This window comes from Atractosteus spatula, chromosome 6, assembly GCF_055471065.1.
Source record: "Atractosteus spatula isolate fAtrSpa1 chromosome 6, fAtrSpa1.hap1, whole genome shotgun sequence".
Classification (NCBI taxonomy): Eukaryota; Metazoa; Chordata; class Actinopteri; order Semionotiformes; family Lepisosteidae; genus Atractosteus; species Atractosteus spatula.
Window position 1 is genome coordinate 54,918,702 of NC_142711.1, and position 7,122 is coordinate 54,925,823.

Consider the following 7,122-nt stretch of genomic DNA (forward strand, 5'->3'; position numbering starts at 1 on the left):
TGAACCCATTTGTTCATTATTTAAAATGTTGTATGGCAGGACATACTATGTGCTCCAAAAGATAGGCAGTGTCATGGTGGCACAGTGGTTAACATTGCCTTGCAACACTGGGGTCCTGGGTTCTATTCCTAGGGTACGTTAATTGGCTTCTGGGAAAACTGGCCCTTGAGTGAATGTGTCTGTATGTGCCCTGCAATGGACTAGTGTCCTGTCCAGGGTGTATCCTACCTTGTGCCCATTGCTTGCTGGGATAGGGTCCAGCTCCCCTATCAGTTAGAAACTGAATGGATATTTGTTTCCAAATGTCTACTGAGGCAAACCCTTCACCGTTTATGTTTCATTGTGTAATTGAGTGCAGTTGTCTCAAATAAAGTAGAGACAAGTTCTATTTAGTAATATCTAAGCAAATAATATTCTGTTGGCAGTATTTAGCTTTTAACCATCCTTAAGTCAGTAGACAGGTAAAAAAAATCTCAGAGATCAATAAACAAAGTCCATAGACACATTCAGGTATGGAAAGTGTGGAGGAGGAAAACATCAAATATGACTTATCTTTCATTGTGCAGCTCATGATATAATAATCAAGAGGCTTTCTCTTATATTACCTGTAGCTGTAGCTTATGAGTAGGTGAGACATTTTCATCCAAAGGTACAAAGGATAAGTAATGACTCATAATTAAAGGCAACATCTCAGTATAGTATAATTTTACATAGACTAGGTTTGGTTACAGTAATAAAAATAGACAGTATTTACTTGAAAATGAACAGCATACTCTTGTAACATAGCCTGGAATTGAATCTTACACTTGTGGTGTGACACAGCACTTAGACCGAAAATTGTTATAAATTAGGAAGAATGTAAGTGTAATGCAAAAAATGCATGTTGTGAAGTAGAGTAGAGTAAAGTAATTTTACCTTCACAGTATTACACTAATCACAGTATTACCCACTTCTTTTCACTAACTCCACTTGCAATTCTACAATGTAAACCCTGAGAAAGTGGGACACTTTCTAATGGGTTGCCTGACAGTCCTTTTCATTGCAGCTTGCTATTATTACTGTATACAGTATTAGGTCACATTTAATTTTTGAATAAAACCAATCACACGGCATAATTACAATGTTTCCATAATTATTTCTAATACTGTATAACAACTGCAGAAAAGCTTGGCAAACATATTGGGATTTACAACATTTTTATTTCATTCTAAATTACTGTAAAAATGAATAAAAGGAACACAACAAATGATCAGAGATTTCAGCTGATAGTGCATTTTGTTTAAATTTTACGTAGTGGTTGTAATGGTAAAACTCCATTTCTTCTGGATGCAGCTTTCCTTAATGTCATTTTATCTGTATTAGGAAAATGAGTGAAGTTTTGTAAGTTATTCAATAGGTAAAGTCATTTATTCAGGGCAGAGGCTGATCCCTCTTGAGACGACAGTGCTAGTCCAGGTCTGAGTTTTATTATTGGACAAGTATGACTGGGCTTCTCTGGGTAACTCCTATGTGTGCCTCTGGGGTTGGGTGGACTTGGATCAACCTTGGTATCCTCTTCTTGCTGGCCAACTTGTGAACTGGTCAGTATTGCTCCTTCAATCAATATGATCCTGAATAATGGAATACGTCTCTCCACGCGCTGGTATGAGAGCCCTAGTGCTGAGTCGATTGAGCTGATCAACAATTGGTGAATCCAGATTGGGAGGGCATAAAAAGCAAAAATAATTTGGCAACTCCAAAATTAAAAAAGTGCAGTGCCAACAACATAGGTCTAAAGCTGACTAAATCTCCTGGAAACTAAAACATCAGTGATGCATTATGATGTGTATCCAGTGCTGACTTCTCCTTTGCATTGCCAAGAGCTGTTGACCACAGCCCTGTTTATCTTTTAGTTTTTGCTGATCAATGCAGACGAGATTGTCATACTTCATTGGCCAGTTCTCGCCGGCACACACGGGACTCCTTTTTTGTTGAGTCAGGAAGAGAGTGGTTTAGGAGGGAGTTATGTCAGTGCGAACTAAATGCAGTTCTACGGGAGAATTAAACAGAGCAGACAACATGGGTGTGAAGAGCCTCAGACCAGCTTATTATGAATCAATGTGTATCGTGAGGACGTGTGTTGAACTTTAGGGATATTATCATATTATAGGTTTAAGGTCCCTGAAAGTGCATCCACTATAAAACACAGATCAATAGTTTTGTTGTTTCTCCCACCACTAACCATTCCCTTCCTTGGCTAAATCACTCTCATAAAAACAATCTAAAATCCATCCAAAATGTAATTAACAATGAGAGTTTCTTCATATATATTATTAAAATATTTCTTTCAATTGATCATCCTTAGTTAGTGTAGTTATCTAACATTCTTGTTTCATTATACATTATTAAAAACAGTGAAGTAGTTACAGATTGCATGAACTCACATACACAAATGAAAATCGTAGTAATAGAAAACTCATGACAATGCCTGCTAGTGATAAAGTCAATGACTCACAAAGTCATGCCTTACAAATCTTTTGGATGCTATGTCACATGCTGAGAGAGTAACAAGTTGCTGTGCGCGAGGAGCGTTATGAAAAGAAAACAAAACACATGCAGTGTTATTCAGAGAGTATTTTTATGTTTGGAAACAAGAGCTACACTTGCAGAACTTTACACTTTGCCATTATAGGAGTCCTGAAGTCAAGCAAATTAAGCCTACAGAACAAGGGAATGATAAAATGCTTCCCATTGTTTCTTGAGGGAGAGAGAGGAGAGGCACGGAGAGCTGCCTGGCACAAGGGAGACAACATTGCATTTTGGCCCTGAACTATGTATAACCACTGGTCTAGAAGAATGGCTTTGGGCACTTCCTTCTGGTTTTATTTAGTTTTTCTTTCCCACAGTCTATTTCAGCTGTTGCTGGTTGCTTCGAGCATACCTGGAGGATGATTGAATGTGAAACATAAATAGAAATACGTAAACAGCACATATACAGTTAATATATATTATACAGTATCATATCCAAACAAAGTCCAATTGACTATGTACATACAGTATAGCTCATATGTGAAGTGTGTATCAGAAAACACATGATTTGTGTATGATTTTGAGATATGTTTCTTGTTTAAAATATGCTGTATTCTGAACTATTTATAAATGTCATGTCTTCCTTATATACACCCCAAAGAGAAAACAATTATGCTCTTCTTTTATCAAAAGAAGATGTATAGCATTATTTGGACCAAAATAACTCCTGAAATCAAAAAGAGTCTATATGCTTTTCATCTAAAATAAGCTTACATTCATCCAATAGTTCACTCTGTAGTATCCAGTGAATTATTGGTGACATTTTCATAAAGAATATGTTTTATGCTTCATGCTTTAAGACTTTGCAGAGACATATTCACTGTGGTTTTGGTTTCCTTTTTTACTGTCAACTGTATTTCAGCCAAAAGAGAACAAATGTAGCTTAAATTTACATTTGCATAATAGAACTGCCTGATTCACTTTATTTTAAAACTGTACATGACTGATGTTACTAGAGAAAGAAGAAGGCATCTTATACAGATGTTGACAGATCCTGTTGACAAGGTTAAATTTCTCTGATTGATTTTGACTGATTGTCACACTGTGAATGACCAGAAGAAGTGAGTTTTGCTTTTACATTACCCCTTTGAGAAAGCAGCAAGGATATTTCCTTACTACACAAGAAAAGTAAGCTTGTGCAGTTGGCTAGGATATTTGTCTCAGAATTAAACACAGGCTTGACTGCTTTATCAGGCCTACTTGTCAGACTGAAGCCAACTTTAATCTACAGTATACTGCTGTACTCAGCAAATCAGGCAGAATCTTTTGGAAAAAGCCAACTTGCATCTAGTTTCCGTCTGGGGCACTTTTATAGATATACTGCCTTTTGGCCTCTTAGGCCAGCAGCCAAAATCTTCTTATTTCTTTGGGGAAACTGTGCTGTAAACACAACAACCGAAGGCTATAAGTTCAAAGTCTCACATTCATCTTTGCCTGTAAGTACCTAAATCTTGTCCTATCATCCAGACGGCCTGATCTGATCTGAAACTGTTACAATTCTGAAGCAAGCAACAAGTAAATCATAAAAAATACAAATTTGCATACAAAATAATATACAGAGTACATAAATTGACTTGGCAGTGGTCAAGGTTTCAAAAGCACAAATGTAGAGTATGTCAAAAGGCCATAAAAACTACTGTACATAGTTTGTATATTGCACACAAAATCAGAAAATATTTTATTCTCATATCTTAATCTAAAATATCTTAAAAACAGATTTTGTCAATGTAAGAAGACATTTCTTTTCATTGAAAATGTAATCAATTTCTCATTAAAATTATATATCTATATATTATCTTCCAACAGTTACTCAAGATTGGTGTAATTCACAAATCTCTAAATGCTAAATTGCTTATTTAGCATCCATAAAGGATGCTACATTTGTTATTTAATAATGCTAAACAGGTTATTATAGACTAATATTTCTATCGTATGTGAGGTTCGGAAAGAAAAAAACTAAACTAAAAAATAGATAGATAAGACATTATTAATCCCGTAGGGAAATTGATGAAAGAAGGGTGTTATCTGTATGGCAATAGAATTATTGGGGATAGGCAGCATGTTTTTCAAAATTTGCAGCTCTAAAACCAGTTCACGGAAAAGATTACCCTTTCTAGAATGTCCTGTGCTGACAGAATAAAATAACCTATTCAGTCTCAAACGGAGAACCCTCTGGGTGACCTGATTCTAGTGTTCAAAATCTACAAAGGCAGTAACAAAGCCTAAAAGACTTCTTCATAATCAACAATCGAACACAAACAAAGAGATACAAGTACACTACAGAGAGACATCTTTTTAACACTAGGAATTGTGGGTATCTAGAACAAACTGCAGTACCTGATTGGATAAGATTCTTGGATAAATTACTTACCAACAATCACATACGTTAGATGGGCTGAATGGCTCGTTTGTAACCTGTTTTATGGTTTTATTCTCTGTAGTCTGTTTATGGTAGGGCTGTTTTCTAATGAAAATCCTAATAAACAAAAGTTATTTTCTTTATTACTGTTTCTTTGCCTTATTTTGAAAACTACATTTCCACATTTTTTCTCTTAATTCATTTCTAGCATTAGAAAAAAAAACTTGTTAGATAACCAATACTACATATTTTCCACTACAACAAAACTAATTTGAAAAACTGTAATGTACTGAATGACATTGTTCCAAACCTATCGGAACTTGTGAAAATGCTGATCATTATCAATAATGGTTCATATTAATATGCTTAGAGTTAAAGCTGAATAACATTTCAACTGAAGTCATGGCATATTTCAGGACATGGAGCATTGCCCTCTCGCTTGTCAAGTTCAATTAGTCCCAAACAAAATCCCAGGGATCAGCCTTTTCTGATATCTCTGTTTCTTTCAGTGCCACCAATACTGCTCTGTTCCTGTCTAAACACTGTCCTTCCTCTTGGGCCTGGTTTGTTTCATCACTGTGCTTTGAGCACTTACTGGCCCTGGAGCCTCTCCTCTATCAGAGTAGAGCTATGGAGCAGAAAAAGGGTAGAGGATGTATTGTTTTACTGGAGATACTGTACAGTACATGCAGTATAGTAGTATAGTGGTCAACATATATGTAGCAGTAAAGCAAAGGTCAGGGACAGGAAATGGAAAGAGTAGTAAGGTGTTCAAATGGGAAATACCAATTTATTTGTCAGATTTGTTCAGTGGTGGCCAAGTCAATCCTGATTATTGGCCTAATATGCTACTTTACCAAAGCATATAGAAAACAGAACAGAAGCATAAAGTTATCACCCCCCCCTACCAATAATGTCACATTTTGCTGAATTTGCAAATAATTATATTTAATTGTACAGTATGTTCCACTTCGAAGTTGTAATGATGAAACTGAAAAGTTTTATATGTGAGGAGGGTTATCTGGGCGGTGTTGGGCTTGTGTCAGATTTAATGCTTCGGATATGGACCAAAACGTTCCATTTTGTGTCTCACACAAAGCCTTGTGCCACATGTCTGCAGTATATCTCATATGAGATTTAAGGTGAGGACCAGCTTTGTGAAGGGATGTGGTTATTGTTGATGTATGAACAGTGCCTACAATTCCAGATATAGAACTTCACAGATCTTTCAAAATCATTGTTGGCTTAATGGTGGCAACCCTAACTAGCTTTAATGGCTTCTCCATTTGCAACAGCATCCTGATCGGAGTAGTCTGTTTGTGGGTGAGGAGAAATAACCCCCTGATCTGCACCTATCTACCTTAATCCATAATTTCTTTTGTAAAACGTTTTGATCTTCATTGATGACTTCTTTTATCAGTGTATGAACTGTAGCTTTTAATTCATTCTGAGGGAATTTACAGAGAGACGCGTTTTTGAAGTCAACTTAAAATACTTTGATTACACAAAGGCAGAAGCCATGTTTTTAATTTTGTGGCTTTTCAACATATTATTCTACACCTGAAGCAATTTAGGGTTCTCAAAGGGGTTGAATACTTAAACTATTGACAATCTTCTCATTTCCCTTGTCAATCTAGCTTATTAAATGCTATTATCATTTTTACAGTCGCTTCACTAATCTAGAGTAAATTGTTTGAATTATATACTGTATATAGCATCTTATTTGAAAGTGTCATGATTGTAAAATGAGATGACAACAAAATATGGACACTTTTCGGGATGGTGAATACTTTAATAAGACATGGTAACATTGTATTGTCCCCTTTCTATTTTTATATAATCATAAATAAGAACTTCTTTTTCAGAACAATTGTATGAAACATCTACATTTTCAGAAAAGGAAATTTTATTCCCACACAATTCAGATGATTGATTATCAATATCTAACATCTCTCCACAACAAAAACAGACCTGACCAGGGGATATAACAAATTGTTAAATTAGAAGAAAGCGATTTCTTTCTATACTGTATTTCACAAATTGCTGTGCAATGTAGTCAATGCTGACAAAGGGCATATGTTTTTCACATGTCAGCAAAATCCCTTAATATGCCACAAAACCAATGTGACCAATAGATCACAAGATATAGAGAACAATGTCTGCATAAAACAAAATTGCTGCCCTAACAATTATTT